The sequence below is a fragment of the Meleagris gallopavo genome, chromosome 10 (genome assembly GCF_000146605.3).
Source record: "Meleagris gallopavo isolate NT-WF06-2002-E0010 breed Aviagen turkey brand Nicholas breeding stock chromosome 10, Turkey_5.1, whole genome shotgun sequence".
NCBI lineage: Eukaryota > Metazoa > Chordata > Aves > Galliformes > Phasianidae > Meleagris > Meleagris gallopavo.
The window spans coordinates 20433008-20445315 of record NC_015020.2 but is presented as its reverse complement, the minus strand read 5'-3'; the positions used below and the strand labels follow the sequence as shown (position 1 = coordinate 20445315).

Below are 12308 nucleotides of genomic sequence, written 5' to 3'. Positions count from 1 at the left end.
TTTTCTTTTTTTTTCTTTTTTTTTTTTTCCCCAAACAAATGAAATGCGTAAAATAGAAACAGGATTTTGGTTTTGGACCATTTAGAAGAGACCAAAATTATTTGTTACTAGAACAGGTTCAGTCGACAATGCATTCAAAAATGCAGGAAAAAAAATGCTCTAAATGGCAAAACATTTTTTTCTGGTTAAGAACACTGTAGAATTTTCCCTCAGAGAAAAGTATTTTACAATCAGAATTCAACCTAAATTTGTAAGAACTCTAGAAATCATACTTGATATAAAAAGGAAAAAAGAAAATCATTTAAAGGTGAATGATAAATTCTGGGTTAACACAGAGAAAATTTTTCTTATTTTTATTTCGTAATGGAATTTAAAAATCCATTGATCACTCCGCTAACTTTTATTCTGTGGAGCAAACACAAAAATAAACAGTGAGAGCTAGCTGTAGTAGCAACATCACACAACCCCAAACAGCCAAAGAGATCTTACTTTAAACTATTTTATCTATATTACTATTGAGATTAAATGTATGTAAGGCACGTCTTCGTTGCTTAGTAATTACTAAATGTCTGAAGCATAAACCTAGCAATACAGAATGAAAACATAGCTTACCTGTGAATGACAGACAAAAAAAAAACCAACAGACAACAATATTAAGTGCAGGTATAAGTGCAGCTAATGTTCTTCTCATTTTTTCAGATTAGCTGCTGGTTTTGTGCTTTGCTAAATAATGACATCAGATCTAAAAGGCACCAATTACCAAATCACCTCCTTGACCCCTACAAAAGCTCAGTGATAAGCACATCTCAGCTCCTGTCCTTCAGATTTTTTAGCTGAGCACTGGCGATTTCTTTCCGTCTCACACATCATTCACTCACCTCCTGTGCATTTAAGATCAGATTTTCAAAGCCAGGCATGTGTATTGTGCATGTACATCTACATGCATCAACATTTGAATATCCAGCTCACAGTTCAAAAGAAAAACAATGCTATTCCAATGTGAATAGGATACAAATACTCCAGAGAAAGCTGAATGACTTATTTAAATGTTTGACAAAGAAACCACATACTGCATCTTTTTGATGGATTAGTTGTGGGTCTGTCTTTTTTCTTTTTTTTTTTTTAAATCATCAGCATGAAGAATTCTAACATGAAAACAAAAGCAAATTATTTAAAGAACAGCCTGTTCCCTAAACTGTTACTGTACTTTGTGCCAAGCCACATTTTGTGATATATCATGAACAACCTCCTCTTGCATGTTTGACTGTTATGCTTTATGTGACTTGGAGTGAGAAAACCCTGATAGTTCTGTCTTAGACTCACCACTGCCACCAAAGACAGGTCCCCTCGTAGATCTGGATTGCAACGTGACACCTTCTTCCAAAGATGATGACTCTGAAAGAGGTGGAAAAGTGTTTGTTTACTTGGCAATGTATACAAAAAGAAATCTGAGTTAAGAAGAAATGCGAATTTAGAGTGAATCTGTTTCCCTTCATAAAGCACTTGGTGGACGCAGAATGACAATGACCTTACTTGTGAAGTGCAACACATACAAAGTAAGGCTATTTCATTCTCACACAGGCCTAGAAATAAATGACTGTGAACTCAGCTTAGATGTGAATTCACAGCATATCAATTATAATTACTGCCTGTATGCAAGCAGATCTGCAGAAGTAAATGCAAAATAATTTATTTCACACAGGGCTACGTTATATCACATTTACCACAAGCATACAGGCAACTACTGTAGAGCAACTCATGTCCACCAACTTCACATTGAAATATATGCTGGAATATTTTGTTTATATGCCTCTATCTTCTATCTTTACATTTACAATAATCCCTTTACAAAATTGATCCAGATTAATTTTCTTAGATGTAACTGAGAAGATCAAGCCTTTCAGTAATAGGAAGAAAGACACATTTTATAGATCTTGTTTCCAGTCTCTCACTGTACAGACTCTACATCAGAGGATTCACGTCAGAAAACAAAACAAAACAACAGGGCTCACAAACAAGTAAGCAATTAAAAAAAAAAATTGGAATTATTTTTATTGATAGTGATGCAGGCACTCAGAAGAAGGTATTTCCAGGGTAAAATTTTCTGCATCTTTTAAAGAAGAGATTAAATAAAAATTAATGTTAGAAATTTGTTCTTACTGCCTAAATATTTTCCGTTTTGAGAAACGCCTCGTGTCCTACTTGAGCTCAAACTACAGAAAAAATACTTCTATTCTAAATGGAGTAGTTAAACCAGTTTGTTATCAAGACACCTTGAAAACCTCTGCTTCTGCTTGCCTACAAGCTTGCTGGATTTCAACCCTTTGAGCTGAAATTCTCCATGTTGTGGAAGCTTTTCCTGAACTGACTTGGGCAAGTTACTAACTAGCCTTTTAAAAGGACTGCATCAAGAATGTGTCCTTGGCAGCTGTAGCTTCTGTCTGTTGCAATCCATTTGGGGTTAGCATTGTATTTTTCTCCTTGTTCCATCAACAGTCGAAAAGGCATAATTAACTAATGCTAATGTAGAACCTGTTTCATTTGAAGATACTAGGACAGAACTGGTGGAATCAGCCTAGTGCTGCAGGCTGGTGGGTCAAAGAATGGAACTGAAATTCAAGGTGTGGAGAGATCAGAACCAGACCTAAAGTGACTGAGTGCTGCTAGAGAGAGGAGGCAGACTGAAGGAATATCTGGGATCAAAGCCGAAGGGGAAAGCATGTGCAAGCTGTCACTGCTGTTAACTGCTCCATTAGCTCAGGTAGAGAGGTCCATGTTATGGTATGAGAGGTCCCTGATTTGGGAGTGACCCACAAGCATGTCAGTGTGATGCAAGATCTGTTCCCCATTTTATTTATGAGCCTCTCAGAAAAATGACAGGCAGAAACTATACTATAATTAGACATATTCCAATGCCAAGGACTCATGGGGAAGGAGATTACAGAATGAATTTTCCTCTTTCAGTCATAATTTAGTTCTCCCTGCTCATACGCATTTTATCTTTAATAAAATAATCTAACTCAATTTTTTTCTACAAAACTCTTGTCTGTTTCTGCACAATTCTGATCTACTTTGGGATGAATCAGTGTTGTGTTGCAAAGTAAGTTCTTTCAAATCTCTCTTTATTGGGAAATGGGAGGTAATAAATGAGGTAGAGATTCCAGGGTATGATAGCAGAGGTTCATAGTTAAAACCACTGAAGACTGAGATCTTAATTCTTTAACTGCTATTACTAAAGTTATCATGTGGTGAAAAGCAACTCAGACAATCAATGATAAATGGAGATTAATACGTACCTTATTTGCAGGGCTCCTGACTTCATATTCAAGGGTTGAAGCATTTAAGGGTCACTCAGCCTGTTTGTTTTTTTTTTGTGTGTCTGTCATTGTTGTTTTTGTTTGTTTGTTTGTTTGTTGTTTTTTGTTTTTTAATAAAAACATTGAAACTATAAAGTTGCTAGAATCTAGATTTCTCTTTTGTACACATTACTACTGTGATTTCAGTGGACTCCAAAGGGCAAAAGTGACTGACTTCTGTCAGTTTGGTAATCTAATTGATCCAGATGTTCACTTTGCTCCATTTTAAGAAAATAATGGTCATAGGAATTCATTTTCTGCAAGTTGCTCCCTAATTACAGTATTAATATGAAGACATTATTCCAAAATAATGATATATTAGGATACTTTTTTTTCTGTACCTCATTTCCCTTCACCTTCTGGCAGTATAACAAAATATATTCATGTTTGTCATGCATATGAATTTTAGTGTTTAAAGTACTGTGAAAGATCTGAAGGGGAAATTAATAACTCTGGTCAGTAAACAAGGCCTTGGACCACACATTGGATTGTGAGGAAAACCAGAAGTATGCCTGTTCCATCCATCCTCTATGTGAATAAAAAAAATCACGCAGTCACGAAAACGTAGCATAATGCACGCACAGAACCTGTGAAGCCTTAGTTGCAGCTCTCTCACTTTTTGGTCTTTGAAGTCCACTCTCCCTTTAACATTCCTTAAATTTTATTGCAGTGTGGATTTTCTGTGATTAGTTCTCCCAAAGGGAGCCGTCTGCTGTCAGTCCTGAGCAGGAACAGAGAGGTTTTGGGAAGGAGAGAAACACTGCACAACTGTAGCTCACCTGTTCACATCTGCTGGGTGTGAGGCAGGCAGCTCTCACCAATCCAGAACACTCTTCTTCCTCAGAAATGCTTGCACCTGGAGACAGAGGTCTTCATCTGGAGTACCTCAGGGAAAAGAGATGCTGTTATGGATTACTCCTGAGAATGGCATGAGCGGACCCACATCCCAACTTGAGGGGAAGCACTGTGCAATGGGACTTGGGGGACCACTGGTGGATGAAGAAAACCTCACGGTTCATGAGCCAACCTCAAGGATTTATGTTTGTGTTAAGGCTGGGTGAGGTATACAGGGGTTGTGTTCCACCCCCCCAAGAAAAGGAAAACCACAGAAAGAAACGGAGATGAAAAGGAAACAAGTAAACAAATGTGGTTTTACAGAAACTGAGGAACAATTTATCCTCAGCACAGCAAGTGAAAACTTGGAAAACATTTGGAAAAGTCAGAAAACAAGTTAAAGTTGGTTGGCAGACTCTGACAAAACTGACAGCTAAAACTACCCCTGGCATGTTGACAACAGCGTGGCATCAATCTGTGTGTAACAACCTATCCTTGAAAAACTCCATCCTTGATTTAAGCTAGCACTTCCTAACCTTTTCCCTACCCAGCCTCCAAACTGCCGTGCAAAAGTTTCCACACGCGACTCTTAACTCACTCACCATTGGGGAACAGCCCCTTACCACCGGACAAGATGGCGGCTGCTCCTTCACGGCGTAGCCCCTCTTTCCCGCCTCTGCGGCCAGCGGGAATCTCCCCTCAGCACACACCCGCACCCAGCATCTTGCACCTGCCCCATGCTCCTGCACTGCCCTGTGGTTTTGCACCTGCCCCATATCCTCACTTTTTCTCCAGGGCATGACTGTCTCTCAAAGCTTCCACTGCACTAATAACTAATAATAACTAATAGCTTCCCAGCAACCCAGTCCTCCGCATGAGAAAGGAATCTCAGTCTTGTGTTGTTACCTCTATCTGCAGAGTAGCGTTCTCCATTTTGGATTGATACTCCTCAGCTGATGCTCTGCTTCAGGATACTGACATACCTCAGGTAAGTGGGGTTGATATTACTGCCACAAATTGATTTCAGTAGTTTTATATATTCAGTTGTTAAGGATGTCATGATTGCACCTGACCTGACTTGACATAAAGCAAGAACAGAGTGACATAAATGCTGATTCTCTTGCACCACAACACAGGAGTGTACACCTGCCCTACCAGACCCTATTTAGCAAAGCCTTATTTCATTCCAGGAGGTTGGGGAAAACTTTCTTGAGGTTAAATACAAACTTACTTATAACGAACCTCCTAAATTGCTTTTTTTTTTTCTCCTCTCTCTAGACCCGGATTTAAAATGTCCTGAGTTTTAGTTCTGAAAGGAATTGCAGCCTTGAAAATTGTTCTTGGTTTTGTTTTTTTCTTTTGAAAGGCCACATATCTGATTCTCAGGTCTGAGGTCCCCTACAGGTTTCTGTTATCAGAGACAGTCTCGAATAGGTCTGACATACAAGTGGAAGAGCTGACACACAGCTTAAACCCTGGACCGCTAGCAGCCCTTTCTGAGCTGCATGTTTGAGACCCATACCTCCTCTTGTTGCACTGCTGTATGTTCTTTTATGTGGGTAATACAAATGAAGGCCATGACATTTCTTCCTATGAAATTTCTAGTCACATCCACAGTTTGCTGCTAATAGCCGAGACATCCCTCTGCAACTAGCTGTAAGTTCTTGGTCTCTCCCAACAAATTGGTGACCATCAGATATCAGTGGGTCGAAATGACCTGAGATGCAATGGTAGCAATAAACATAGCCAACCTGTACCATCTGCAGCTTCAGTCCAAGTAATAGGGGTTTAGAAGGCTGTTACCATGCAGCAGCCTCGCATGCTAACATATAAGATGCCACCTTTCTTCCACATTGTTACTCCACCTTAAAAATAGTCTTCTTCTTTGAGACCTTTCAGTACTTTCAGATTATCTGTATTTATACAGTTCTTGTGGTCTTAGGATATCTATGCTTAGCTGGATGATACACAGATAGCCTGAGTTGTCAGTCAGACTCTCCATCTCTCCCATCCATCACTTGAGATGCTCACCTCATTTCTATATATTCCCTTATATAATATCCCCAAGAGATTTATCTCAAACACCTCAAACATGTTAAGGACATCCATATGTAAAATGTCACCTTCTACAAAGACTCAGCCAAAACTTGCACTGCACAGCTCATACACATGCTATAATGACCACATTATTTTGATTACAAAAGAAAGCTGTGCTTTCTCAGCCTTGGCGTGTCTCGCTATCATTTGCTGCCGCACGCCACACTGATACTTAGCAACTGATGGGGGGAAAATGAATTGCTAACATCTGTTTTATCATTTTTTCGATGAATGAAAAGCAAAATAGAGATCTTATTTGTGCCTGGATTCAAAGCAATAAAATTCACACAGACTGGTGTCGTGATGCATTGTGTTTTTAGCAAATAGAGCTCTCTATGCTTATCAAATGATTTTAGAGTTATTGCTAAGAGAAACTTCATATATACTGCCATACAGACAACTCAGCGATCCAGTACAGAAGATCACAACGTTTGGATCATCTGGCTGCTTGTCAATAGTCATTGTGTTACATATCTTGATGCATTTATCAGAAAAATGAAGACTACTTTTCTTTCTAATTTCTCATGTGGAAAAACCACGTGAATAGTGGGTCTGTTTGGTTTACAAATGCAATAACAAAAAAAAAAGACATCTTTAACACTTAGGAAACTGTCTATTTTTAGTTTGGTTTCCTATGGAAACAAGGCATCTGTGATCAGACTGTCTCCATGCATGTATCTGTCCTTGTGTACCCCCTAATAATTTTTGAATCTAGCGGCCTTTTCCAACCAAGAGTGACATAATGAACAGAAGTCCCAAGATAACTGAGTTACAGCAAACTTCACGAAAATAAGTGGCCAAAAGCAAATAATTCTATGTTGCCCAGCTGAGGGAAGGTTGCATCATGAACTTAAATCTTATGAGGCTCCACAGAATCCACAACACAACTACAGAGTAAAAATCAGTCCTAAGTCACATTTTCACATTTCACTTCAAGTTTATAAGACTCAGAAATCAGATTTAAATCCATTCCACTGCTCGTGCACTTATGTGTTTAATATTTGTATAGGACTCCCTTCAATGCTCAAAGGATTAGAGTCAGTTTTCTCCCCAAAACCGGCAGAGAATCCAGTCCCAGATGTTTTTAAATTTGACCTGTTATTTGGGTCAGAGGATCAGGGTCATGTGATACTAGTCTGCAAAATTAAATCTTCCCAAATGGTGCAGAATTCTGCGTCAGAAAGCTTCAGGGAATGCCTAGAAGCAAGATGTCTTTGGGAATTAACCAGTGAGCCCAGCAATGAGAAGAAAATAGCGTTGGACTCAGTTCTTCTGGTGATTAGAATATGTTAGCACATTAAGAAGTAGATGCTAAAGATTGATTATTTTTGGTTATTGGGAGAATCAGGAGGAGAGGTGGAAGCAGTAGCAAGGCGTGATGCTGAATAGACCTTGATATGGAAGACTTGCCAACTTAGATCATCTTGTTTCTGTTTTGCTGAACCTATTTCTTGCTGTATCTTCAGCCTTCTCAGTATTGTTTAGAGATAGAAAACAAACACAAGAAAGAAGTGTCCTTTGAGGTAAGGAAACTGGAACAGAACACAGAGTAGTTAGCAGCACATATGTAGTGCTTACCAAAACTGCAAACTACAGTTCCTGTCCATTTTGTACAGGGTAATCACTGGAATCACTGAGGCAGAAGGTAGTGACACTCCTATAGCTCTCCCTGAGTTGGATCTGAAACTAAATTATACTTCTGCAACATTGCAAATTAATAAGCCTCATCCTGAGGCAGAGCTGCTTTTTGGATCCATTTTGTGTAGTACCATAGACTTACCAGCCCAACCCGGTGCTTGCCTGGGGCTCTTTGCACTGTGCTCCATTGTACAATGAAGCACATACGAGATATAAGCAGAAGAGCTGTGACTTTAGATGGTGTGTTATTAGGGGAGCTAGCAAGGCTAGCAAACGGGAGAACTGCAGCTTCCGCTTTCTCTTGAGAACAAATGTTTTTCAAACCTGCTGGGGTCTGCAGAGAAGTCTTGGCTGATTTGTAGCTATTTTCCACTTCCTAGGCTATTAAGAACTCAATATCTTGGAGACAAATAAGCCTTTCAGTAAGGAAATGTTCTTCCTAACAAGAAAGCATCCTGACTGTAAAGGTGCCTCCCTACAACTCTTCTACCCTGTCTCCCTTTGTTGTGGTGCTAACAAAACCTTGGGTGGATGGAAAAGATGAGGAAGTTTATCTTCATCATAGTGTGTGGAGGAGGAGTTCCCACGAAATAAAGAGTTTGGATTTTCCTTAGAGTAATATAGTTGCCATTTCTATCCTGTAGTAGTCTGCTGTTACATCATCCTGTTCTTGCTAATATGCCAGCAAAGTCAATCATACTGCATATTTGTTATGCTATGGATGTTATATTTAGAGATCTCCTAATTTTTGATCTTTTATATGAAATAATAGTGAAGGTATTCAAAAATAAGAATAGGCAGATGTAGTTTTGAGATCAATTGCCTGACACTGAAAGGTTATATTTTTTTATCATTTTTTTCTTTCCAATTTTCACCACCATGCTTACTGTAATGTAATTCATTTAAAAAAAACAAAAACAAAAAACAAAAAAACAAAAAAACTTTAGAAAGCAACGAATATAATTAATTTATTGATCTAGTTTCTCATTATGCTGTTATCACAGGTGAAAAATGTGTTGTTGATGAAATTGTTGATTAAAACTACCTGAAAATCCATTATATTCTAGCTTACTTTCCCTTACCTAATGAAGCAGATGGATATAAAATTAAAGAATGCCATATTGACCTTTAGTAGAAACATATATAGCATATAAGTTGAGACCTATAAAATAATGAATATTAATCCAACATTTTTCATTTCTGAGCTAGAGCTCTTTTACTAATAGCAGCTACATAATGTGTTGTATGCTTTAACTGGGAGAGTGTTACACTGGATAAGAGAAGGAAAATGCAAATTAGCTGAGGCTGTTCTCAATATCTTTTCTAGATTCAGGACAGAGGAAAGGAACATGTCCACTTTCCTTCCCAGCTACTCATACAATTTGGTAGGTCAGGAACAGTGCATCTTTTGTGTATAACGGAGGAACGTCAGCATGAGAAACTGCAGTAACAGTTAAAACAGGAAATGGGATAACTTCAGCAAGACAATCCCAGGCTTATGCTATTCTGAGTAGGGACCATTAGTACACTGGGTTTGCCCAGCATCTAACATGATAATCTAGCAAAGTTATTTTACATGCTGAAGTAGTGGGGGTTATGTAAGTACATGATTATTGCTTGCCTAGCATGGAATTTCTCAAAATAATCCTTTTCTTTTGAAATTCACATCAACGCTACTTCAAACTGACTATACCTACAGGCAAGTAAAACATGCAGAAAACTCTGCAACAGGATTTTAAGAAATATTCTGATCATAAACATTTTTTCTTAACTCTTCAAAGTCAGTGATAGGCCTCTTTTAAAACTTCAGAAAGTCCCAGATATTTTTTGCATTATTTAACAGCAGCTATTCTTCATTTTGGTATAACAGTACAACTTGAGCCACATTTTCTTCTTGGTCACTTCTTTAATGTTAGCACTTGGATTTCAACCAGAATTTGTTTGTTTGTTTGTTTGTTTATCTGTAAATACAAGAACCCAAAGCAAAATTCCATTCTTCCATTCCCTTTTGTTTGGTCAAATATGGATCTTTACACTGGAGATGAACACACTCCTCCCTTTCAGATGCAACCCATCTCTTTAAGCATCCTGAAACTGCTATGAAAGGGAAATTTCATTGTGGCACCACATAAAGAGTCCCTTTAGTGTATGCCAGAGGTCAGACTGTCAAGAGCCAGACTTTTAGTGCTCACACTAAAATCCTAATAAAGTGCTAGAATCCACACAATTTTTATGTGGCTCAGGGCAGCAGAGGGTGCTCCTTACACTCTTAAACGTTTCAGACAACTGAAAGAACAAATTTTATTAGGCCTTGAATGAAGAGGATCCATTCAAGAGTTACTATGCCTTTTTGTGTGCAGAGGATTTGTTTTCATCATGGTACAGAATGAGAGAAGTTCTAAATTATAGGGAAATTACACATAATTTCCTGTGCTTACTTTCCACGCCCAAGGAGCTGTTCCCTGTCTGCCAAGTTGTTATGAAACAGAAAGCAATATCATTTTTTAATTCCATGGCTTCCTCTTCAATCCTGCTCTTGCTCACTCTTCTCAGAATTTTTTTTTTTTTTTTTTTTAAAGTCTAAAAGTCTTCCTCATGTTTCTCAGATTTGCATCTTGCTTATAAAGCAGCTGCAAGCAAGTTTGTCTTTGATCTAGTTGGACTTCCATAGACATATTTTGTGCTCTGCGCCATGAGGTCTCCCTCATTCTTTTTTGGTGCCTCACATTTTCTTTATTCACATTTTCAGATTCTTAGCAAATAAGTCTTGAAAAAAAATATGCCAAGTTTGGTAGTAGGCAAATCTATTTATTTGCTTTAATGAGAATCAAACCTGAGGTTTTGTGTCTCCAGCAATGAACGTTCCGTTCTTCTTCACCTTTTATTAGTTATTTTCCTCTGGACTGCACAGTTACCTCTGGCACTTGAAATTCTTTCTCTGAAGTTTCTTTCAAATCATAGGTCCTAGAGATGCTTCTTTTTAAGTATTCTTTGATAATATCAAAATTATAGATGAATACCTGAGTTTCCAAGTCTTCAGCATGTTCTGTCTCTTCTTGGTTTCCGCTGAGCCAGCTGATCTCTTGAGCTCTGCTCTGTGTTCTGTGCAGAGTCCAGGTGAGCAGCCAAGCTCGTGTAATCAATCCACATGCAGCTGAGTCTTCTGTAAACACAATAGGATTCACAGAGAAAAATGTATTAGAAGAAAAAAGTTAAGCAATGAAGGTTAATAAAAATCTTCTATTTGTGAGTTCTTGAGCAATTTTCCATGATTACTAGAAGGAAGGAAGCTGAATAAATGAGTTTTTAAGGAATCTATCTTTTTTTGCATAGCTGAATTATTGATTTTCTAGATGCAGCCTGTGAGACGGGCATACTCAGTGCTGTCTCTGTGTTCACACCTCTTAAAGCCCATGAACAGCTTAGAGGGCATTTGTATTGCTCACCTTCAATCAAAGGTGCCCTATGAGAGCAAGCTCACAAGGATGTGTGGAAAAACATTTCCTCAGTGTTGGACATTTCTAACTATTTCCTGAAGCAGATCATTTACTACATATCTCTGCAGCAAACACTCCCCAGATGTCAAAATAAAGGAGTGAAGATGCAGACAAACATTTACCTTTGCTTGTTCAAAGCACATCCATCTTTCTGGGTGAATCCAGCACTGCCTACTTAATCCATTTCTCGTGTGCTGCTTTGTTTTCCTGTGGCATCTCCCCTCTCTGTGCTGTACCACTGGGCTGACCCTGACACGTCTGTGCATATAGTATGCTGCATAATAACACAAGAAGGCTCCACATTTCTGAAATGTAATTCTTTATTAGCACTGGTTAGCACTAAGCTGTAACTGCAGCCGGTGCTCCAGCCATTCTCATTCAGGCTGAATCCTTGGGTGCCTTTGCTCATGCAACTTCTGCTCCTCCTTTCAAATTCTAGATAGGCTGTTATCAGTAGTTGTCTACCTGCTACATAAACCAAATGGAAAGGCTTTCCTTTCTCAGGATCACCACCTATAACAAATTTCTCAGCTTCAGCTTTCTTTCCTTGACTGTATTTCAATGAATTACCCTGAGTTCCTTCCCAAGGTCTATGACTACTCCCTTAACATCCTTTTATGCTCTCTCTTTTTCCTCCCTCTCCCTTCACACTTGCATCATAGACTCTTCCCCAGTCTCAACCTCTTGCTTATTGTCACCTGCCTGTTGAATACTTTGCCTGGCTTTCATCCCACAGCAGTCTGGTCCCCCTCAGGATCAGGAAATTGCTCTTCTTTATATTTCTCCAGGCCTATTCCTGTATACATTCATACATACATATATATTCCCAAGTTAGATCATTATGCAAACTGTGCATGTTCAATTCGTAAATAAAATATTTGGAGAA

The 12308-nt window shown here is 38.6% G+C and overlaps 1 long non-coding RNA gene across 1 annotated transcript; it reads right to left on the bottom strand.

The window, feature by feature from the left end:
* Positions 1–354: 354 nt before the first annotated feature.
* On the bottom strand, positions 355–5160 carry LOC109369303. Its single transcript, XR_002118209.1, has 4 exons — positions 4793–5160; positions 4136–4232; positions 1324–1395; positions 355–405 (listed from the first exon to the last, which is right to left on the bottom strand). It is a non-coding gene; the product is annotated as an uncharacterized LOC109369303 (long non-coding RNA).
* Between the last annotated feature and the right edge of the window lie 7148 nt (positions 5161–12308).